The sequence below is a fragment of the Scylla paramamosain genome, chromosome 1 (assembly GCF_035594125.1).
Source record: "Scylla paramamosain isolate STU-SP2022 chromosome 1, ASM3559412v1, whole genome shotgun sequence".
Lineage (NCBI taxonomy): Eukaryota > Metazoa > Arthropoda > Malacostraca > Decapoda > Portunidae > Scylla > Scylla paramamosain.
Window position 1 is genome coordinate 23,949,009 of NC_087151.1, and position 26,563 is coordinate 23,975,571.

The window sequence follows — 26,563 nt, forward strand, 5'->3', positions numbered from 1 at the left end:
ATATGGGTATAGGACGGGGCAGCAGACACCTGCCGAAACGATAATTACTGCCAGTGAGGTCTAAAGCACTGTTAAGGGGGTGCTGTGAACTTATCATTAAACCCAGCTGTGACCTCACTGAGCGTTTCCCTTTGTGTCTCACAACACAAGGGGGCAGTCACAGCCTGCCTTCTAAAGACAACTCTCTTCCTCCACACAAAACTACAAGCACCTAATAACACACACACCCTTCACTCAAAAATTTTAAAATCATCATGGCGACACCTACACCATCCTCGGAGTCCCCATTTAGGGAGGGGACCATTTGGGGACCATTTGGGGAGGGACAATAAATATTCCTAGGTCGGACTGCCTTTCTGTCGACGACCCTAAGTGTTTTGACACCCCCCTCAACTTTTTCTTCATTAAATTCTGCAACATTCGCGGTCTAAGATCTAATTTTCAATCTGTAGAACACCACCTCTCCTCTTCTAAACCTCATCTTCTTTTCCTCACTGAAACTCAGGTGTCTGAGGCAACTGACAGTACCCCCTTTTCTGTTCCCTCCTACTTTCTCTATCCTCATTTTCGATCCAAAGCTGGATGCTGCGTTTATGTGCGCAATGACTTAACCTGCTCTCGTACACACGCTCTTGAATCTTCCGAGTTTTCCACCATCTGGCTACGACTACAGAGTCACTCTCATACTAAATTTATCCGTGCTGTATACCTCTCACCTAACTCCTCTGACTATAAGAAATTCTTTGACTACTTAACTTCCAAAGTGGAGCACATTCTGACCCTCTTCCCTCTTGCAGAGATACTCGTATCCATTCTTGGAAACTTCAATATTCACCACCAGCTTTGGCTTTCCTCTCCCTTCACTGACCACCCTGGTAAACTAGCCTACAACTTTGCTATCCTCCATGACCTAGAGCAATTGGTGCAACACCCTACTCGTATTCCTGACCGTCTTGGACATTCTTGACCTTTTCCTGACCTTATACTTATGCTGTCACCCTTCGTGATCCTTCTGCTTATGCTGTCACCCTTTCTTCTCCGTTGGGCTCCTCCGATCACAATCTCATATCTTTATTTTGTCCTATCACTCCAATCCCTCCACAGGATCCCCCCTAAGCGAAGGTGCCTCTGGCGTTTTGCCTCTGCTAGTTAGGGGGACCTGAGTAGGTATTTTGCTGATTTTCCTTGGAATGACTACTGCTTCCGTGTCAGAGACCCGTTTTTGTGTGCTGAGGTTTGTGTATAGAGGTGATAGTTTTTTGGCATGGAGGCATATATTCTTCACTTTTTTTCTCATCCTAAACCTTCTAAAACCTTGGTTTAACACAGCTTGTTCTCGTGCAATACATGATAGAGAGGTGGCCCACAAAAGGTACTTAAGCCTTACATCACCAGAATCTCATGCACTTTATATTTCTGCCCGGAACCATGCCAAGTCTGTTCTCCAACTAGCCAAAAACTCCTTCATTAACAGAAAATGTCAAAACCTTTAAAGATCTAACTCCCCTCGTGATTTCTGGCATCTAGCCAAAAAATATCTCCAATAACTTTGCTTCTTCTTCTTTCCCTACTCTATTTCAACCAGATGGCACCACTGCTATCACATCTATTTTTAAAGCTGAACTCTTTGCTCAAACCTTTGCTAAAAACTTTACCTTGGACGATTCTGGGCTTCTTCCTCCCTCTCCTCCACCCTCTGAATACTTCATGCCACCTATTAAAATTTTTCGCCATGATGTTTTCCATGCCCTCGCTGGCCTAAGTCCTCGGAAGGCTTATGGACCTGATGGGATCCCTCCTATTGTTCTCCAAAACTGTGCCTCCGTGCTTGCACCTTGCCTAGTCAAACTCTTTCAGCTCTGTCTGTCAACATCTACCTTTCCTTCTTGCTGGATGTTTGCCTACATTCAACCTGTTCCTAAAAAGTGTGACCGTTCTAATCCCTCAAAATACCGTCCTATTGCTTTAATTTCCTCCCTATCTAAAGTTTTTGAATCTATCCTCAACAGGAAGATTCTTAAACATCTATCACTTCACAACCTTCTATCTGATCACCAGTATGGGTTCCGTCAAGGGCGCTCTACTGTTAATCTTCTGGCTTTCCTTACTGAATATTGGTCATCCTCTTTTAGAGATTTTGGTGAAACTTTTGCTGTTGCCTTGGACATATCAAAAGCTTTTGATAGAGTCTGGCACAAAGCTTTGATTTCCAAACTACCCTCCTACGGTTTCTATCCTTCTCTCTGTAACTTCATCTCAAGTTTCCTTTCTGACCGTTCTATTGCTGCTGTGGTAGACGGTCACTGTTCTTCTCCTAGATCTATTAACAGTGGTGTTCCTCAGGGTTCTGTCCTGTCACCCACTCTCTTCTTATTTTTCATTAATGATCTTCTAAACCAAACTTCTTGTCCTATCCACTCCTACGCTGATGATACCACCCTGCACTTTTCCACGTCTTTTCATAGACGTCCAACCCTTCAGGAGGTAAACATATCACGCAGGGAAGCAACAGAACGCCTGACTTCTGATCTTTCAAGAATTTCTGATTGGGGCAGAGCAAACTTGGTATTGTTCAATGCCTCAAAAACTCAATTCCTCCATCTATCAATTCCACACAACCTTCTAGACAACTATCCCCTCTTCTTCAATGACATTCAACTGTCCCCCTCTACTACACTGAACATCCTCGGTCTTTCCTTTACTTATAATCTGAACTGGAAACTTCACATCTCATCTCTAGCTAAAACAGCTTCTATGAAGTTAGGTGCTCTGAGACGTCTCCGTCAGTTTTTCTCACCCCTCCCAGCTGCTAACTCTGTACAAGGGCCTTATCCATCCATGTATGGAGTATGCTTCACATGTCTGGGGGGGTTCCACTCATACTGCTCTTCTAGACAGGGTGGAATCAAAAGCTTTTCCTCTCATCAACTCCTCTCCTCTAACTGACTGTCTTCAGCCTCTCTCTCACCGCCGCAGTGTTGCATCTCTAGCTGTCTTCTACCGCTATTTTCATGCTAACTGCTCTTCTGATCTTGCTAACTGCATGCCTCCCCTCCTTCCGCGGCCTTGCTGCACAAGACTTTCTTCTTTCTCTCACCCCTATTCTGTCCACCTCTCTAACGCAAGAGTTAACCAGTATTCTCAATCATTCATCCCTTTCTCTGGTAAACTCTGGAACTCCCTGCCTGCTTCTGTATTTCCACCTTCCTATGACTTGAATTCGTTCAAAAGGGAGGTTTCAAGACACTTATTCATCAATTTTTGACCACTGCTTTGACCCTTTTATGGGACTGGCATTTCAGTGGGCATTTTTTTTATTAGATTTTTGTTGTCCTTGGCCAGTGTCCTTCCTACATAAAAAAAAAAAAAAAACAATATTGCAAATTTTTTTTTTTTTTTCAGTTTTTGAACTTATGTACCAAAACGTTAATGGCATACAAAACACACTTTATGAAACGCTAAAATGCATGCAAAGTACCACATGTAGAAACAAAAAGACATTACGAGAAATACGTATTACTCCTATGAGAGCTTTTCAGCTTTTTAGGTAAAAAAAACGCTAAAAGGCACGAATAGTATGTTATATTGAGAAACAGAACCACTTTACCAAACATGTGTATTTTGAGTGTATTTAACATTGTTAGGTACTAAAAAGCAAAAAATGCATGCAAAGCACCCTCTATGGGGAAAGGAAACTAGATTTCAAGAAACGAGTCTTTTGAGTGTAAGCGTGTAAGGCACCAAAACGCTAAAAAGCATCTAAAACACCCTATATGAAAAGAAAAAGAAAATTACCAAAATAGTGTATTTACAGTGTTTTTGAACTACTTACGTACCAAACCGTTAAAACGCATGCAGATCACTCTATATAGAGTAAGACAATAACATTACCAAAAATAGGTATTTTGTATGTTTTTTTTTTTTAGCTTGTTATGTACAAAAACGTCAAAAACGTACTTCTATATGAGGAACCGAAAAGACATTACAAGAAACGTCTATTATGAGTGTTTTTTATCTTCTTAGGTACTAAAACACGAAAACGCATGAGTAACACTCTATATGGAAAAAAAAAATAAATAAAAGGAAAACAGAACATTACCAGAACCGTGTAATTTAAGTGTATTTCACTTTGTCAGATACCAAAATGCCAAAATGCATGCAAAGAACACATTTTTTGCTCATGTTCTGTTTCTTTTTATAGAATGTTGTTCATGCGATTTAGCCCTTTGATACCTAAGAAGCTCTAGAACACTTTTAATACACGTTTCTCGTGATGTGTTTTCGTTGCCTTATCTAAGGCACTTTCTATGCATTTTGGCGTTTATCTTTGTAACAATCTCAACAGAAATAATATTCATTTTTTTTTTCATAAAGGGCGTTTTACACGCATTTTAGCATTTTGGTATGTAAGGCGTAAAAAAAATAATAAAAAGACATTTTCTTGGTATTTTTTTCCCCTATATTGGGTGTTTTCCATGTTTTTTTTCAGCATTTCAGCATTTCAACACGCTCATAAACACTCAAAAGATACGTTTTTTTTTTTTGGGGGGGGGATATCTTGTATCCTTACCCCTTATAGGATGCTTTGCAAAACACCCTTTATAGAGGGACACAATAACTTTACCAAAAACGTGTATTTTCAGTGTTTATGAGCTTGTTACGTACGAAACCGCTACAAAAGAACATTACGAGAGACGTGTATTTTGAGTGTTTTTGAGCTTCTTAGACACCAAAACGCTAAAACGTGTAAATAGCACTATGTGGAGAAACAGAACAACATTACAAAAAATATGTATTTCTAGTGTTTTTTCACATAGCTAGAAAAAAAAAACGCCAAAATGCAAGCATAACACCCTCTATGTTGAAATAAAACGACATTACAAGAAACGTACCTTATAATTATTTTTTGTGCATGTTAGACAACAAAACGCGAAAAAGTATGGAAAGCACGTTATATTGGAAAACAAAACATTATGAAAAACGTTCCTTTTCAATGTTTTTGAGGTACTTACCTACCAAAACGCTAAAACGGATGTAAAACCCTCTTCATTGAGACACAGAGTAACACTACCAAAAACAAGTATTTTGGTTGTTTATGAGCTTATTACGTACATAAATGCGAAAATGCATGCAAAGTACCCGGTATGTGAAAACGAAAGAACATTACGAGAAACGTGTATAAGCAGTGTTTTTGAGTTTCTTAGGTACCAAAACGCGAGAATGCGTTGAATATCCCTCTATGTGGAGAATTAGAACATTACCAAAAACGTGTATTTTGAGTGTTTTTTACATTGTTAGATACCAAACTGACAAAACGCATGCAAAGCACTCTATATAGGAAAACGAAGCGACATTACCAGAAACGTGTTTTCTTTTCTTTTTAGCGTTTTATGCACCAAAACAATAAAAATGTTTGGAAAGTATCCTACAAAACAACATTACAAAAAAAGTGTCTTTTGTGTGTTTTTTGAGCTTACGTACCAAAATGGTAAAATTCATGCAAAACACTCATTATGGAGAAACAGAATACCATTATCAAAAATGTGTATTACGATGATTTTTTTCAGATCGTTAGGTACAGAAACAGCAAAATGCATGCAATGAACCTTATATGATGAAAGTTATCAATATTAATTACAATAATATTGCATTATTAGTACACACGTATTCTCAACAACACTCTATATGTAGAAACATGAAAACGCATGAATAGCACTCTATCTCGGATAGAGAACAGCATTATCAAATGTTTTTTTAACATTCTTAAATACCGAAACGCCGAAAAGCATGCAAAGCACCCTCAATTGTGAACTGAAATTTCGTTTACATAAACATGTCTTTTTGAATGTTCTTTGAAGGCACGAAAACACTAAAAAGCATGGAAAAAACTCAATATGGGAAAAAAAATACAAATACTTTTGAGTGTTTTTTAGGTACTTACGTACCGAAACGCTAAAACACTTGCAAAACACCTTTTATAGGGAAACAATAGCAAGATTAAGAATACAGAAAAAAAAGTGTATTTTGTGTGTTTTTAACATCATTAGATAACAAAACGCCAAAAAGCATGCAAGGCAACCTCTACGGTGAAATGAAACGACTTTACAGGAAACGTATCCTATAAGTGTTTTTGTGCATGTTTGACAATAAAACGCTAAAAAGCATCGAAAGCACCCGATATGGGAAAACAAAATAACATAACCAAAAAACGTTCCTTTTGAGTGTTTTTGGGCTACTTAACTAACAAAACCCTAAAACGCATGCAAAACCCCTTTATTGATATACAGAGTAACATTACCAAAAACAAGTATTTTAAGTGTTTTCAGCTTGCAAATTACACTACATCGCGAAACTAAAGAACATTACGAGAAACGTGTATTTTTAATATTTTTGAGCTTCTTAGGTACCAAAACACTGAAACGCACGAATAACACTCTATACGGAGAAACAGATTAACAATACAAAAATGAAACAGGGGAAGAATGGGGAAACAAGAGGACCCTACGAATAACTTGTTTTAGGAGTGTTTTTGAGCTTCTTAGTACCAAAAAAAAAAAAAAAAAAAAAAAGCATTGAATAACTCTTCATATAGAGAAACAACAATATTACCAAAAAAACGTGTATTTTGAGTGTTTTTTTTTTCTTACACTGTTAAGTACCAAAACGCCAAAATGCATGCAATGTGCCCTATATGAGAAAAAGAAACGACATTAAGTGAAACGTATCTTTTGAGGATTTTTTGTATGTTACACAGCAAAACTCTAAAAATCTTGGAAAGCATCCTATATGGGAAAACAAAAAAATGTCTTTTAATTTTTTTTTTTTTTTTTTGGAGCTGCATATGTACCAAAATACTAAAACGCACGGAAAGCACCCATTGTGGAGACACAAAGTAACATTACCAAGTATTTTTACTTAAGAAAAAATTACAAGTGTTTTTAATGTTTTTGAGCTTGTTGCGTACATAAACGTCAAAATGCATGCAAACATCCTATATGGGGAGACAAAATGACATTACGAGAAACGTATATTAAGGATATTTTTGAGCTTCTCAAGTACCAAAACGCTAAAAAGCATGAATAGCTCTCTACATGGACAAATAGAGCAACACTACGAAAAAAACATGTATTTTGAGTGCATTTCCCATTGTCATATACCAAAATGTCAAAATGTATGTAAAGCACCTTATATGGGGAAAGGAAACGACATTTTAAGAAACGTGTTTGTTGAGTGATTATGGCATGTTTAGATACCAAAAAGCTAGATAGCATTAAAAGTATCCTATGTGGAAGAACACTACATCATTATCAAATTCTTATCTTTTCGATGTTTTTAAGCTACTTACGTACTAGAAAGCTAAAACGCAGGCAAAACACCCGTTATGGAAAAACAGTATAAGTTTACCAAAAAAACGGTATTTTCAGATGTTTTGAACTTGTTACATACAAAAATTCTAAAATGCATGGAAAGTACTCTATATGGGGAAAGAAAATAATATTAAGAGAAACGTGTGTAATGAGAGTTATTAAGCTTCTTAGTTACCAAAACGTTAAAAGGCATCAATAGCATTCTGTATAGCGAAATAAAACTTCATTACCAAAGACGTGTATTTTGAATGTTTTTTCCATTGTTAGTTACCAAACTCCAAAATGCATGCAAAGTCACCTACATGGGGAAAGGAAACGGCATTAACAGAAACGTGTCTTTTGTGATTTTAAGTGTGTTAGACACGATAAACGTTAAAAAGCATAGATACCACCCTGTATGGAAAAATATAATAATATTAGGAAAAACGTGTCTCGAGTGTTTTTGAACCACTTATGTACGAAAACGCTAAAACGCATGCAAAACACCTTTTATAGTGCAATAAAATAACGTAACCCAAAAAGAAGTATTTTGAGTGTTTTTCACTTTGTTAGTTAGGTACCAAAACGTCAAAAAGCATACAAAACAGCTTATATTAGGATACTAAATGAGATTTCCAGAAACATTTCTTTTATGAGTTTATGCTAGGAACTGAAATACTAAAAAGCATGGAAAACACCTTATAAGTAAAAACAAAATAACTTCAACAAAAATGTCTCTTTTAAGTGTTTTGAGCTACTTATCAAAACGCTAAAACGTATGTAAAACGCCCTTCATGGAAAAACAGTATATTTCTACTAAAAACGTGTATTTGGAGTGTTTTTGAGCTTGTTACGTAGAAAAATGCCAAAAATGCGTGGAAAGTACTTTATATGGGGAAAGGAGAAGACATTACGAGAAACATGTGTTAAGAGAGCTTTTGAGCTTCTCAGGTACCAAAACGCTAAAAAGTATGAATAGCACTCTTCATGGAGGAGCAACAACAACAAAAAAAAAAGGTATATTTTGAATGTGTTTCACATTGTTAGATACCAAAACGCCAAAATGCATAGAAAGCATCCCATATGGAGAAAGAAAACTAGATTTCCAGAAACGTGTCTTTCGAGTGTTAGCAAGCGTGCTAGGCATCGAAACGCTAAAAAGCATGGAAAGTACCTTATATGGGAAAACAAAAGAACATTACTAATAACGTCTCTTTCCAGTGTTTTGAGTTATTTACGTATGAAAACGCTAAAACGCATGTATCTCTATGGAAAACAAAATAAATACCAAAAACAATTATTTTGAATGTTTTTCAGCATGTTACTTACAAAAGGCCAAAATATTTCAAACTACTTTAAATGCGGAAACGAAAAAAAAAAAAACGAAAAACGCGTATTACGAGTGTTTTTGAGCTTATTAGGTACCAAAACATTCATATGCATGCATGTTTCTCCATTTGGAGAAACAGAAAAAATATTACCAAAGCATGTATTTTACGTGTATTTCACATTGTTAGTTTCTTTCGAGTGTTTTTGACCTACTTACATACCAAAACGCTACAACGCATGCAAAACACCTTTTATGTAGAAACAGAATAACATTATCAAAAACAAGAGTTTTGATTTTTTTTTTTTTTTTTGAGCTTGTTACGTAGACAAACGCCAAAATGCATGCAAAGTACCCTCTATGGAGAAACGAGAAAAAGAAAAAAAAAAGTTACCAGAAACGTGTATTAGCAATGGTTTTGAGCTTCTTGGACACCAAAACGCTAAAACGCATAAATACCACTCCAGAAACGTGTCTTTTTAGTATTTATGAGCGTGCTAGGTTCTAAAACGCTAAAAGGCATGCTCAAAACATAAGCAATTTAACACGAGATTAGCGATCCTACAATACCCCTTTCAGTGTTTTTGAGTTACGCACCAAAACGCAAAATCGCATGCAAAAACATCTATAATGGAGAAACCGAATAACATTACCAATAACAAGTATTTTGAATATTTTTTTTTTTATGCTCATTGCGTACATAAACGCAAAAAATACATAAAAAGTACCCTGTATGGGGAGACGAAAAAAAAAAAAAAATCGAAAAATGTGTATTATCAGTGGTCTTGAGCTCCTTAGATACTAAAACGCTAAAACGCATAAATAGCACTCTATATGGAGAAACAGAACAATATTACCAAGAGTGTATTTCACATTGTATTAGAGTGTATTTCACATTGTTAGGTACCAAAACGCCAAATTCAAAGCAAAGCACACTATATGGGAAAGGAAACGAGATTTCCAGAGACTTGTCTTTTTAGTGTTTATAAGAGTGATAGGCATCAAAACACTAAAAAAAGCATGGAAAGCACCGTATATGAGAATGTTTTTGGGTTACCTACGTACTAAAACGGTAAAACGCAGGCAAAACATTCTATATGGAGAAGCAGAATAATATTACCACGAACAATTATTTTGAGTATTTTTAAGCTTGTTACTTAAAAAAAAAACGCCAAAATGCATGCAAATTTCCCTATTTAGGGAAGCGATACTATAATGTGTATTATGAGTGTTTTTTTTTTCTTTTATTTTTTGTTACTTAGGTAATAAATCATGTACAAAATCGCCAAAATGTATTCAAAATATTGCTAAACAAAACGCCATTATAAGGAACTTGACGTATGAGTGTTTTTAGGCTTCGTAGGTACAAAAATGCTAAAACTCTTTATGAAGAAACAAAACAATATTACCAAAAATGTGTATTTTGGGTGTATTTCACATTGTTAGCTCCCATAACGCGAAACACCATGCCAAGCTCTCTATATGAGAAAACGAAAGGAGATTTCAAAAAATGTGTCTTTTGAATGTTTATGATCGTGCTAGGCATGAAAACGATAAAAAGCATGGAAAGTACCTTATATGGGAAATGGAGAAAAAGATAAAAACATTACTAAAAACGTCTCTTATCAGTGTTTTGAGCTACTTACGTAACAAAATGTTAAAAGTCATGCAACCCTGTATAGAAAGCAGAATAACTACCAATAAAACAAGCATTTTGAGAGTTTTTGAGCATGTTACGTAAAAAAAAGGCAAAATGATGTAAACAACTTTACATGTCGGAAAAAAAATATATTACGAGAAATATTTATTATTAGGTACGAAAGCACTAAAATACATAAACAGAATTCCTTACGAAAAAAAAAAAAAATACAGAAAACGTGCATTTTGAGTGCATTTCACATTCTTAGTTGCCATAACCCAATATGCATGCAAACCACTCTATAAGATGAAAGAAAACGGCATTTACAGTAGCGTGCCTTTTGAGTGTTTGTAAGGTTGTTAGGCATAAAAAACCTAAAACCCATGAAAAATATGCTATATTGGAAAAGAGCACAATATTACCAAAAATGTGTCATTTGAGTGTTTTTTGGAGCTATTTACGTATCAAAACGCTAACACGTAAGCAAAACACACAAATAGAGAAACAATAACATTACAAAAAAAAAAAAAGTATATTCAGTGTTTTCATACTTGTTACGTACAAAAACCTCAAAATGCTTGGAAAGTGCCCTGTATGGTGAAATAAAAGACATTACGAGAATCTTGTATTATGAGCGTTTTTGAGCTTCATTGGTGTCAAAATGCTAAAACGCATAAATAGCACTCTATATGAAGAAACAGAACAACATTAACAAAAACGTATATATTGAGTATATTTCACATTGTTAGGTACCAAAACGACAAAATGCATGCAAAGCACTTTATCTGAGATAAAGAAACGAGGTTCCCCCCCAAAAAAAAAGTGTCTCTTAGTGTTTATGAGCGTGTTAGGCGCGAAAATGCAAAAAGAGAAAAGGAAAACACTCTATATGGGAAAAGAAAACAAAACATCTCTTTTAAGTGCTTTTGATATCCTTACCTACCAAAATTCTAAAACGCAAACAAAACGCGCTTTATGGAGAAACAGAATAACATTACCAAAATCAAGTATTTTCATTGTTTTTGAGCTTTTCACGCACAAAACTCCAAAATGCATTGAAAATACTCTATATGGGTTAACGAAATAACATTACGAAAAACATTATGAGTGCTTTTAATCTTCTTAGGCACAAAAAACGTTAAAGCAAAAATGTGTTTTTCAGTATATTTCACATTCTTAGGTACCAAAATGTCAAAATGCATGCAAAAGCCCTTCATAATGGGAAACGTTTCTTTTGAGTGTTTATAAGCGATTTATGTATCGAAACGATATATTTGAAAAGGAAACGAGATTCCCAGAAACGTGTCTTTTAGTGTTTGTATGAGTGCTAGGCACAAAAACGCTAAAGGGCATGGAAATCACCCTATATGGAATACAAAACTACAATACGAGAAACTTGTCTTTTGTGTGTGTTTTTTTTTTTAGCTTCTTCCGTACCAAAACGATAAAACGCATGCAAAATACCCTTATAAAAAAAAAGAAAAAGTATTTTGAGTGTTCTGAGTTTGTAACGTAGGAAAACGACAAAATGCATGCAAAATAACCTGTATGGGGTAACGAAAGAACATTACGAGAAACGTGTTCTATGAGTGCTTTTAAACTTCTTAGATAAAAAAAAAACGCGAAAACGCCTAAATATCGTTCTATATTAAGGAACAGAACAACATTACCAAAAACGTGCATTTTGAGTGTTTTTTCACATTCTTAGGTACCAAAAAGCTAAAAACGCATGCAAAATCCCCCATATGAGCAAACGAAACGAAATTTCCAGAAACTTGATTTTTGGGGAATTTATGAGCGTTCTAGCTATCAAAACGCTTAAAAGCATGGAAATCAACCTATATTAGAATACGAATGAACATTACCAAAAATGTATATTTTGAGAGTCTTTCACATTGTTAGGTACCAAATTGGCAAAATGCATGTAGAGCCCAAAATACGGGGAAAAAAAACGAAATTTACAGAAACATTTCTTTTGAGTATTTATGAGCTTGTTAGACACAAAAACACTAAAAAGCATGGAAAGCACTCTATACTGGAAAAAAAAAAAACATTACCAAAAACTTTTTTTTCAAGTGTTTTGAGCTACTTTCTTAACAAAACGCTAAAACACATGTAAACTATGTGGAAAAGAGAATAACTAACAAAAACAAATATTTTGAGGGCTTTTGAGCTTGTTATGAACAGATACGCCAAAATACTGCAAACTACCCTATATGAGGAATAGGAAAAAAAAAAAAAAACACGTGTATTATGAGTTAATTTCAGCTTCTTAACTACCAAAACCCTAAAACTCATGAATAGCACTCCATATGGAGAAATAGAATAACATTACCAAAACGCCAAAATGCAGTCAAAGCATCATATATGGGGTAAGGAAACAAGATTTCCAAAGAATAAATGTGTGTTTTGAGTGTTTATGAGTGTAATAGGCATCAAAACACTATAAATTATACAAAATACTCGATATTGTTAGGCACCAAAGCGGTAAAAAGCATGGAAATCACCCTTCATGGGAATATAAAACGGCATTACGCAAAATGTGTCTATCGAGTGTTTTAGAAATTCTTATGTTCCAAAATGCTAAAGCGCATGCAAAAATATATGTTATGGAGAAACAAAATAATATTACCAAAATCAAGATTTTTTTTTCTAGTTTTTCAGCTTGTTACATAGAAAAATGTCAAAAAGCATGCAAAGTACACTTAATGCGGAAGAGAAAAGACATTACATGAATCGTGTATTATGAGTGTTTTTGAGTTTTTTTAGGTTTCAAAACGTAAAAACACATGAATAGCACTCTATATAGAGAAACAATAATATTGCCAAAAATGTGTATTTGCATGCAATGTACCTTCCATGGGAAAAGAGAATGAGATTTCCAGAAACGTGTCTTGAGTGTTTATGAGCTTGCTAGGCACCAAAGCGCTAAAAAGTATTAAAAGCACCTTCTATGGGAATAGAAAACAGCATTACCAAAAACGTGTCTTTTGAGTGATTTTCAGCTGCTTTGGTACCAAAACTCTAAAACGCATGAAAAAAAACCCTTTATGAATAAAAAATAACATTACCAAAAAGAAGTATTTTCAGTGTTTTAGGACTTGTTACGAAAAAAAACTATATTCATGTAAAGTATCCTATGAGGAAAGGAAAGGTCATTACGAGACACTTTTATTATATATGTTTATCAACTTTATAGGTTCCCAGACGCTAAAACGCATTAACATGTCTCTATATGAAGAAACAGAAACACATAACAAAAAAAAAATATGGAAAAAAAAACGACATATCGAGAAACGAGTCTTTTTGACTGGTTATGAGCGTGTTAGGCAAAACGCATGGAAAACCCCCTATAAAGGAAAACAAAACAGTAATATATGGGGAAACTAAAAGACATTACAAGAATAGTGTATTATGGGAGTCTTGAGCCTCTAGATACTAAATGCTAAAACGCATGGTTAGCATATCTATATCGAGAAACACAACAACATTGCCAAAAACGTGTATTTTCACTCTTTTTTCACATTATGATTATTATTATTAGTCCATGTAAAGCTCACTATATGAGGAAACGAAACATTACTTTTCATTTCAGCGTTATTCAACTTATAATAAACCAAACGCTGAAACGCGTGCATCCACTCTGTGGCGAAAAACAAAATATAAACATCCCAAAAACAAGTGTTTTTAATGTTTATTTATTTATTTATTTAGTTATTTAGTTATTTATTTATTCTTTTTTTTTTGTTTTGGCATGTAACGTAGAAAAACGCAAAATGCCGGCAATATGGGGAAATGAAAGGACATTACCAGAGACGTGTATTATGAGTGTTTTTAAGTTTCTTAGGTACCAAAACACTAAAATAATATTATTAAAAACGTTTATTTTCAGCGTATTTCACATGTTTTGATACCAAAACGCCAAAATGCATGCAAAGTACCTTATATGGCGAAGAGAAACGACAGTTCCAGAAATGTGTCTTTTGAGTGTTTATAAACGTTTTAGGCACCAAAACGCTCTAAGGCATGGAAAACTCTCTATATGGGGAAACAAAGAAATTTACAAAACACGTTTTTGACCTACTTCCGTACTAAAACGCTAACATTCTTGCAAAAAACATACTTTAAGGAGAAAGAGAATAACTTTACCAAAAACAAGTATTATGAGTGTTTTCAGCTTCTTTCGTACAAAAACGAAAAAAATGCATGGAAGGTACCCAATATGGGGAAACGAAAAGACATTACGAGAATTGAGCATTTTAAGTGTATTTGAGCTTCTTAGGTACCAAAACTTTAAAGGGTATGAATAGCATTCTATATGTAGTGAAGAACATTACCAAAAATTTGTATTTCGAAGCGAAACTACTTTACCAGAAAAGTGTCTTTTAATTTAATTAATTAATTAATTAATTTTTTTTTTTACGCCCCAAAAGGCTAAAATACATAGGAAGCACCATATATTAGGTACTAAAACTTAAAAACGCATGAATAGCACTCTATGTGGAAAGACAGAACATTACCGAAAACCTGTATTTTGACTGTTTTTCACATTATTAAATTCCAAAACGCAAAATCCATGCGAACCACCTTATATGGGGTAAGGAAACGAAAAAAAAAAAAAAAAAAATTTCAGTGTTTATGAGCGTGTAAGGCACGAAAACTATAAGAAGCAAGGAAAGCTCCTTATATGGGAAAACAAAACAACATTACATTTGAGTGTTTTGAGTGTTTTTCAATTTCTTGCTTACCAAAACGCTAAAACGGATGCAAAACACCCTTTGTGGAAAAACAGATTAACATTATCAAAAACAAGTCTTTTAAGTGTTTTTGAGCTTGTTACATACAAAAACGCCAAAATGCATAAAAAAAAAAAAAAAATTACCATATATATGCAAAAGAAAGGACATTGCCAGAGGTGTGTATTTTAAGTATCTTTGAGTTTTTTAGATACCAAAACGTTCATACGCATGAATAGCACGTGGTATGGAAAAAAAAAAAAACATTACCAAAAACGTGTATTTTAAGTGTTTTCACATTATTAGGTACAAAAATGCCAAAATTCACACAAAGCATCCTATATGTGGAAACAAAACGACTTTACCAGAAATCTGTTTTGAGTGTTTTTGAACGTGTTAGCTATTAAAACGCTAAAAAGAATGGAAATCACCTTATATGAAAAAATAAAATAAAAAAAGATTACGAAAAACGTATGTTTTGAGCGTTTTTCAACTTCTTACGTACCAAAACGTTAAAAAGTATCCAGAACAAACTTTATGGTGATATAGAATAACAGTATTAAAGATAACTCTTTTAGTTTTTTGTTTTTAATTGTTACGTAGAAAACGACAAAATGCAATTAAAGAACTCTATATGGTGAAACGAAAAGACATTACGAAAAACGTGAATTATGTGTTTTTTTTTTTTTTCTTCTTTTTTGGTACTAAATGCGAAAACAGGTCAATACCACTCTATATGGAGAAAAAAAAAATAGGAAAAACTTGTACTTTGAGTTTTCCTCACATTGTTAGGTATCAAAACGGCAAATTGCATAAAAAGCCTCCTTTATTGAGAAACGAAACGATATTCCAAAAAACGTATGTTTTCAGTGTTTTTGTGCATGTTAGGCACCAAAACGCAAAATAAGCATGGAAAGCACCCTATATGGGAAATGAAAACAAAATTCCCCAAAACAAGGGTTTTTGATTGTTTTTAGCTTCTTGTGTACCAAAAAAAAAGCAAATCAAAAACACCCTACATTGAGAAACAGAATCAAATTATCAAAACAAATATTTTGAGGGTTTTTGAGCTTGCTATGAAAAAAGACACCAAAATGTATGGAAAATATCCTACATGGGAAAAGTAAATTAAATTGAGAAACGTGTATTATGAGTGTTTTTGAGCTTTTTAGTTACTGAAACAGCTAAAACCCAATAAGAGCACTCTATATTGAGATACATAACAAAAATACAAAAACTTTGTATCTTGAATGTATTTTAAGATACAAGATTTTGTATCTTGAATGTATTGAATGGTATCAAAACGCCTAAAATGCAAACGACATTTCCAGAAACATAGCTTTTAAGTGTTTATGATGTGTTAGGCGCCAAAACGCTAAAAAAAAAAAAAAACATGGAAAGCACCCTATATGGGAAAAAGAAAAAAACGTGTAAAAGACTCGTTTTTTGTATTTTTGTATTTTTTTCAGCTTCCTACGCTCGAAAACGGTAAACAGATGCAAAAAAAAAAAAAAACTTCAGAGAGAAAGTGAACAAGTAATATTACCAGAAACAAAAATTTACAGTTTTTTTTTTTACTTGGTACGTAGAAAAAAATCCCAAAATGCATGCATGAAAATACGCTAAACAGAAATAAAAAGACGTAAATAGAAGTGTAATATGAAATTTCTTGAGGTTCTTAGGTACCAAATTCTTAAAACGCAAGAATAGCACTCTATATGGAGAAACAGAAAAAAAAAAAAAAACATTACCAAAAATGTGTATTTTCAGATTATTTCACATTGCTAGGTACGAAAACGCAAAAAAAATTCATGCAGAGTACCCTATATAGGGAAAAGAAACGACATTTCCAGATAAGTGTCTTGGGTATATATGAGCGTGTTAGGTACCAAAACGCTAAAACGCATGGAAAGTACCCTATATAGGAATAAAAGAACTTTACAAAACAAAACGTGTCTTTTCTATGTCTTTGAGCTACTTAAGTATTACAACGCTAGGATAAATGCAAAACACACGTTATGAAGAATGAAAATAACATTACCAAAAACAAATATTTTGAGTGCTTTTGAGATTCTTAGATATTAAAACGATAAAACGCATGAATAGCACTCTATATGGATAAATATAACATAATTATATATTATATATTATATTTTCTACTATATTATATAATATATATTATATATTATATTATATATTTCAGTTTCTTAGGTACCAAAACGGCAAAATGCACGTAAAGCACCCTATATGGGAGAAATGAAACGAGATTTACAGAAAAGTGTCTTTTTAGTATTAATGAGCGTGCTAGGCGTCAAAACGCTGAAAAAAAGGATGGAAAGCATACTATACGGAAATATATATATATATATATATATATATATATATATATATATATATATATATATATATATATATATATATATATATATATATATATATATATATATATATATATATATATATATATATATATATATATATATATATATATATATTTTTTTTTTTTTTTTTTTTTTTTTTTTTTCATCTTCTTGGTTACCAAATCGCAAAAACGAGTGAAGAAGCACTCTTTAGGGAGAAATAGAACATCACCAAAAACGTATATTTTGATTGCTTTTCACATTCTTAGCTACCAATACGCCAAAATCCATGAAAGCACTCATGTTAGGTACAATAACGGCAAACTGCATGCATAGTGCCCTATTTGGTAAAACAAATATTGATTGCCAGAAACGTGTTTTATGAGTGTTATTGACCTTAAGTAAATAAACGCAAAAACGCGTGAATAGCACTCTATATGTAGAAACTGAACAATATATATATATATATATATATATATATATATATATATATATATATATATATATATATATATATATATATATATATATATATATATATATATATATATATATATATATATATATATTATATACCATAATGCATGCAAAGCTCTTTTTATAGACAATGGAAACAAGATTACCTGAAAGGTGCTTTTTTCACTGATTTACTGCGTTTTAGGCATCAGAACACTAAAATGATGGAAAGCATTGTATATTGGAAGACAAAACATTACCAAAAACTGTGTCTTTTTAATTTTTTGAGCTATTATGTACCAAAACGCTAACACGCATGCAAAACACCCATTAAGAAGAAACAGAATAACTTTACAAAAAAAAAAAAAGTGTATATTCAGTGTTTTGAGCTCCTTACGTAAAAAGTACGATAAAATGCATGTAAAGTATCCTGTATTGAAAAGGAAATGATGTAGCAAGAAACGTGTGTTTTTTTAACATCTTAGGTAACAAAGCGTTAAAACACGTGAAAACACTTTATATGGAGAAACAGAACAACATTGCCAAAAACGTCTGTTTTGAGGGTTTTTTACATTGTTATGTACCAAAACGCCAAAATGAATGCAAAACACTCTATATGGGGAAATGAAAGAACATGACGAGGAACATGTATTGTGAGTGTTTTTTGAGCTTCTTAAGTACCAAAAGTCTAAAATGCGTCAATAGCACTTTATATGAAGGATGAAAACAACATTACGGAAAACGTTTATTTTAAGTGTTTTTCACATTGTTATGTACCAAAGCAACGAAATGTATGCAAAGCATTCTATGTGGGGAAAAAAAATGACAATACCTGAAACATGTCTTTTGAGTCTTTTTAACCTATTAGGTACCAAAATGCTAAAATACATGGAAAGCACTCAATATTGGACCACAAAAACATAAAGAAAAGCGTGTCCTTGGAGTTTTTTTTTTTCAGTTTTGTATGTACCAAAACACTTAAACGCATGGAAAACACCATTTCTGTAGAAACAAAATAACATTACCAAAAGTATGCATTTCCAGTGTTTTTGAGTTTGTTAGGTACAAAAACAGGAAAATGCATTTAAAGAACCTTATGTGGTGAAACAATGTAATATTACCATAAACGTGGATTAAAAGTGTTTTTGACATTCTCAGGTAACAAAATGCTAAAAATGCGTGAATAGCACTTTATACGTATATAGCACTTCATCTGTTTTTAGTGTTTTAGGCACCAAAAACGCTAAATTACATAGAAAGCACCCTATACTGGGATACAAAAGAACAATACAAGAAATGTGTATTTTTGGGTGTTTTGTGTTTTTGAGCTTCTCTGTATCAAAACGCTAAAAAGTAAGTAGTAGGGAAATTGGCATGGGAGTTGCCCATCCTAAATTGGCATGCCATGGGAATCCCCATGGAATGGGGACTCCCATGGCAATGCCAAATTAGGATGGGCGACTCCCATGACAATTTTCCAGAGGCCTCAGTGGCAATCCATTTCCGAATGGCGACCCTGGCTGTAAATTAACGCGGGGGGGAGGAGCAGATCATTCACGACGACGTCACCAGGGCCCATGTTAAGGGTGGGGCGAGAAGGCGATGGCGGAGAGGTGGGGGCGTGTGTCCTTATCCTTCAGCGGCTATGGAATGACTAAATCAATCAATGATGGCGGGTGGGAAATAATTGAATGGGAAGGGGGTGGGGGACTGAACGCATCAGGTACGGCAGGCAGCTGGGATCACTGACAGCTACACGTTAGGGTCGCCATCACACGCGTGGTCTGGGAGACTCTGACGACATTGCCATGGAGGCCTCCCTTTCACTCACGTGGATCCTGAACAGCCAGGGTGGTTTGAGTCTTGCCATCACATGTTCCCTCCGATATCTCAGTATATTCCAATGTCTCCACCACTTAATGGTCAAGGTTGACGGAAGGGAAGAGGGTGGAGGAGGTCTGAATGCGTCAGGAAAGTGGGTGGCAACGCCACCACGCAGCTGCCATCCGCTAGTCGCACACGCGGGTCCTGGACGGCCTGGGTGGCGAGTCTTGCCATCACGTGTTCCCTCTGACATCTCACTACATGTCCTGCCTCTTCCAGATGGCCAAGGTCGTCGTGACTACCCACGTGGTTCCGTTACCTGCGATCCCTTTACCTTGGACGAAGCATCTGTGACGGCGGGGACGGCGGGTGTCACCTTCACTTTCACGGACCACCCGTGGTGTGGGCGATTTCGCCGACATAGTACTTATGACGGATGGTCACCTTATTATTATTATTATTATCATTATTATTATTATTATCATCATTATTATTAGAAAGGTTATGCAGAGTCGATGGGGCATTTTATTTTTATTAGGGCAAATACAGCTCATTGATTTATTAGGACAAATACATCTCATTTATTCAAAACATTTGCAAAATGAAGGCAAAGAGATCATCATCATCGCTGTCAATGACGGGACATAGTTTTAATAAATCTAGGAATCAGCTTCTTACGAGGGGCAGGTGGGGCATTAAGGAGTTTTGGTGTGTTGACATCCTCTGGCATGTTAGGGGGCATATATTTTTTTTTTTTTTACAGTTTTCCTGCGACTTCTTCTTCACCTCCTGGCCCTCATTGCCGCCTACAGCTGACTCATCTGACTGCCGCGGCTGTGTTTCGGCAGGCGGCAGCATCAGCGACTCCGGAGGTAGCGGTCACGATTGCTGCAACGGCTGCCACTGTGGTTGTGGCTGCTGCTGCGACTGCTGCGACTCCTGTCCTGATGGGACATCAGGAGGTGGGCTTGCTGGCAGCGGTGACATGTCGTTATACCTAAAGATCAATTTCTTCTTTGCAGGCTCTGACATTCTCTCCACATTGACATCCTCATGGTTGGCGCGGCTTAGCTTACCCCCAACATCACCCAGGTAGATATCAAAGCGGAAAGAGATACATTCTGTAACAGAAAAAAAAAAAGATGAGAACAATGGAAAAGTTTGTTTTTCTCCCCTCCTCTTCTTATTCATGTAATTTACAATGGCGAAGGTGCGTGATGGCATGCAAGGCAATGGTATATTTACCCAAGGTTCTCAAGATGAAATGCTTGTCAGCTTGCTCCATACTTGGAGATGAGTCCTCGACGTCCAACTGGGTTGAGAGGCGATGGCGAAGGGACACTTATCCGTCAGCATTTACCCCATATTGACCTCTTTCCCACACCCCGCCCCTTTTCCCTCATCTACCTTATTACCACTTTACAGATATTATGACATCTCGCTCGGTTGCCGGCCAGGCAAAACGTAGGCATGCAATGTGGCATTTTACGAAATATTACATAAACCATACGAGTAATTTTTTTGTCATTTTATAGATATTGATGCTTTTTGAAGCTGGTGTGAATAATGAACATTGCACGTTTTAATGTATGCCAACTCAGTATAAGGCAAAAGAACATGCAATAAATGCTGCACACGAGGGAATTCAACCCCTGAAGTCGATAATTTAATGTGCTAATTTTCATATATGGACGAGTTTGCATGAAATGATGTAAGACGGCGGAATTGTAATTGGGATGTAAGTTACAGCTATCGTAATAGCCTATGATCTGACTTTGAAAATTAAGATAAACAGTAATCCAGTGCCCCATGGTCTTCGAGTCACTCAATGTATTTAGAATGAAAACGCATGGCTTCTCCTGTTTTCTGGTAAGATTTATCAGCTCTGTCACACGGTGTTGGTTGTGACAGCCTAAAAAATAAACTCAACTGCCCAAGATGCCTGCTAGACCGGCTTGTATTTCACGTGCATTCATGACAGCTTATGCGTGGACAATGCAGTGAACGTGACGATAATGATCAATTTCTATGACACCGGTAGTGTCGGCGAAAAATATGATGATGCGGTTATGATTACGTTCCTTAGCAGAAGACAGATTAATTCTTAGATTCCCTAATTTATCCAGAGGGATGGCATTGTGCACGTCCTCTGTCATAAAGTTAAGGAAACATACTGTCCGATCTTTATTAAAAACATCAAATGCTAGGGAATTACGCGTGTCCAATCCTAGTGACTCAAGGGTCGTGTAAAATAATATTAACGTGTGATGCGAGAAAGAGCTGCGAACGTTATAAATGGTCTCCCCATTCACAGTGATATGTACATGTGACAGATCAGCGTGATGAAAATATAAACCATTCTTATCAATTATGCCTTGTAAGCTGTCCATATCAACTATTGCCATGGTCAAATTTTGAGGTATGATTTGCGCATAAGGTAATTCGGCCGTGAAAGATGTTTGATTGGCGTTTAACACATATGTCTTACTGAGTGTCCTATTGAAAGTGTATTATTTAACGATTCTAAGGCGGGTGGATGCAGCGTGATGTGGTTAACCCATAACTTAGCCATCTCGTGCTTAAATCTATTAAAAAACCCAGCTCTACTACAAAATCAGTTTTTCTCAATAATCAAATTTTTGACACCCAACTTGAAGTATCAGAGGCATTTAATGACCACTTTACAAATATTGCCCCAAAACTTGCTAACAAACTGCCTCCCACAGACACCTCCCCAAAATCATTCCTTCGCGGAAACTATCCTCACTCCATGGTGATGCCTCTCGTAACACCCGATGACACAATACAAGTAATAAATGCCCTCAAAAATAAAAAAAAAGGACATATTGACGAAATACCTATCCATATAATAAAACAATATAATACAATATTTTCCATACCCCTCACATTCCTTTTTAACCAATCAATTAGCACAGGAATGTTTCCAGAAAAATTTAAACTTGCTAAAATTATTCCAATACACAAAACTTGTAACAAAACTGATCTTTGTAATTACAGACCCATCTCTATATTATCAAATTTCTCAAAAATATTTGAATCTTTAATGAAATATCAACTTATGCTATACCTGAAGAAAAGAGATATTTTAAATAATAGCCAGTTTGGCTTTAGATCAGGATTAAACACCTTTGATGCCATAAACACCTTCACGTCAGACCTTTATACTGCACTTAACAAAAACAAATCCATACTTTCAGTCTTTATAGATTTTAGTAAGGCATTTGACACAGTCCAATCCAGTATCCTCCTTGATAAAATGTACCACTATGGTGTCCGGGGTTGTGTCCATGACTGGTTTCGATCATATTTAAATAACAGACACCAGTACACCATTTTCAACAACACCTCATCCTCAACTAAACCTGTAGAGTTAGGAGTACCTCAAGGAAGTATACTGGGTCCTATCCTTTTTCTTATATACATCAATGACATCTCTAACATTTCTGACACTCTCCACACTATACTATTTGCAGATGATGCCACATTCTATTTGATAGGAGAAAATCCAACAGAACTAATTAATAAGACAAATATAGAACTTCAAAAATTCTCAAACTGGTGCCTGGCTAACAAACTTACAGTTAATACCACAAAAACTCATGATATTCTATTCACTAAGACTATTACCATACACCAATATCTACCCAACCTAACCATACTAAATGAAAGTATCTTACAAGTAGACAAAATAAAATTCCTTGGTGTAATTTTTGACAAACACCTAACTTTTAAGCACCATATCTCCAATCTCTGTCTATGGCTATCCAGAATTATTCCCCTACTTCTCAAAGTAAAACACTTTGCCCCAATTAAAATTCTTAAATGTCTGTACTATGCTTATATATACCCACACCTTACCTTTTGTAATCCTATCTGGTCCCAAACCTACCCTTGTCATCTATCCCAGGTTAATATACTTCATAAAAAAAATATTAGAATATTAACAAACAGTGATTTTAATGAACATACTCAACAATTATTTAAAAGTCTCAATATCCTAAACCTTGCTGATTTATCTCAACTCTCCATTGCATCATTCATGTACAAAACATTAAATTTAAGTAACTATAATACACAACCTTTACACAATTACCAAACTCGAAACCAGTATTTACTCTACATTCCTAGACCTAATTTAACACTGTTCAAACACTCCACCATGTATATAGGACCTAAGATTTGGAATTATTTACCAGGTGATATAAAACAATCAAAGAGTCTATCCTGCTTCAAAACAAAATTAAAGAATCATTTGTTATACGCTTATTAGTTATACACATGTTATACGCTTGTTATATGTTATATGTTATATGCTAGCTCATCAGACATTACCCTCATGTACTAGTATCATCACAGTAGTCAATAATTCATGTGAAATGGCAATAGTGAAAAGTATATCTAATAATATACTATATTTTCTTGTATCTTATTTATTCAACTTTCTCCTAGTATTGATAAATTCTTCATGCATTTACATTGCATTATTAGTGTCAGTATCTTTATTCTTCTTCTTCTTCTTCTTCTTCTTCTTCTTCTTCTTCTTATTATTATTATTATTATTATTATTATTATTATTATTATTATTATTATTATTATTATTATTATTATTATTATTATTATTATTATTATTATTATTATTATTATTATTATTATTATTATTATTATTATTATTATTATTATTATTATTATTATTATTATGTATTTGTTAAAGTGCTATTTTATCTTCTGTTCTGTGCAATTTCTTCTAAAATCAGTATTATTAGGTATTATCAAAGGTAATTTGTGCTTCATATGAGGAGTTCCTTTAGACTTAGCAACTTATTTATATTTTCATACACCCATATTATTATTATTATTATAGGTACAAATTTAGATTTCCTGTTATTGCACAAGGTAAAAACTCAAGGATAATTCTTCATTATATGGACAAGTGTTTTATTACTCTAATATATAGGATTAAATATTCTTCTTCTTTTATTTTTTTTTAAGTTACTTTTATAATTAGTCCTAATATATAAATATATATATATATATATATATATATATATATATATATATATATATATATATATATATATATATATATATATATATATATATATATATATATTTTTTTTTTTTTTTTTTTTTTTTTGTCTGCCCATAAAGCAGTTGCTTGCTAAGGGCTGTTTGTTTGTTATAAAATTATATTAAGTTCTTAACTCAACTGTAAAATGACAAACATAATAAAGTGTTTAAAGTGTTTAAAGTGTTTAAAGTGTTTAAATTTGAAACTGCTGGCGTCTTGGTGTGAATTAAGAATCCATGTTTTGTTAGCCAATTCTAATTGAATTCTCACATCGACAGAGTCAAGCAGGTAAGCGTCCAGACTTGATATATTCGAAAACAAAGGCGAAGTCATTGAAAGGCCGTGCGTTTTACAATCTTTTATCATTTGTTTCTCATCTTTATTCCCCCCTGTGAAATAGTCTTAATCAAATTCATTGATTGTGCCTTTTGATCCATCATAATCGCGGTGGTAGAAGGCGACGCGACCAATAGAGTCAATTTTATCCTGAGGGATTGTTGTAATTATTTTAATGAAGGCGTGATAGTTGAACAAGCTGTTCATTAAAATAACAAGTGCAAGACTTAAACATCGTATTATTCAAGCCATTACTAAAAGCGATGTGATCGTCGTCGTCTAGTGGCGCGCCATCTGCCTTCGCTATGCTAACTCGCAATTCTAGAGACCGTGTTGATAGATCCAAAAATTGTCCTGGAATGCCAGGCAGTCTAAATTCAATGTAAGGGTCGTTAATCCCCGCATGATTATTAGCATTAGCGTCTAAATTAACGGGTAATGCGTCCAACTTTCGTCTCGCAGCGACTGACGATTCAATGGTATGCAGGTGATTCACCTGCGGGAAGTTCTCACTCACAGCCGTCAGATAATTGCTCAGGGGGTGGAGGTCGCTCCATCCTGCACATCCAGCCTGTAATGAGTCATCTTCGCGACTAAGCTAAATATTGAAGATATCTGCTTTATAGCATGTCTTTCTTTTCAGTTGCCTGGTTGGCTGTTTTCTCTTTTTTTCTTTTCTCCGACTCCTACTTTCCTCTATTTCATTACTCATCCACCTCGAACTATCCTTTCACCCAAACCCTTCACGGCGGCGACGCCTCTATTTCTTAATGATTTGCGAAGTTGTTTCCCCTCTAAAACATCTGTTAATAAACCTTTTCCCATTTGGAGTGCTTCGGGTGTCACAGTACGCATGAGAAAGGGAATTGCTCTTTTAGCAAAGCCGCTCAAAACGGAAAATATGCCACCACCTCTTCTTGAATGGGGTGGAATAAAAACCTGGATGTCGTCTAACTGCTTTGCCTTTGCTTTGCATAAAAAGCAAGTTATATTCCACTCAAGTGGGAGGTGTGAACGCTCTCGTCATGATGACCGCCATGTCACGAATAAGACACCGAGCATAATCACCGGCTTTTTATTTCTGTCTGATATGCAGTAAGAGTGTAATTTATTTACCCCTCCCAAAGTGAATGGGCCGGCCAACTTGATCCGCGAGTTGAATCGCAATCAAATCGATAATAGTTTTACTGAGCGATTTATATGCAGTCTGATGGAAATCTTTACCGCCAGCGGATTTCATACTAATGACTTCTAATAAGTTCTGACCACCATATATCGTCGCTGACACACAGTCCGTGTAAAATAGTGCGAAATCTATCCCCCCATCCATTCGAGGCGGGAAAGGGGCGGGAATGAAGGGGGAGTCGTTTTCGGCATATGGACTGTATAAATTATACTTGGCATACTAATCAAAGCCCAAGATGTGAGCCATCCTGGATCCAAATTTCGC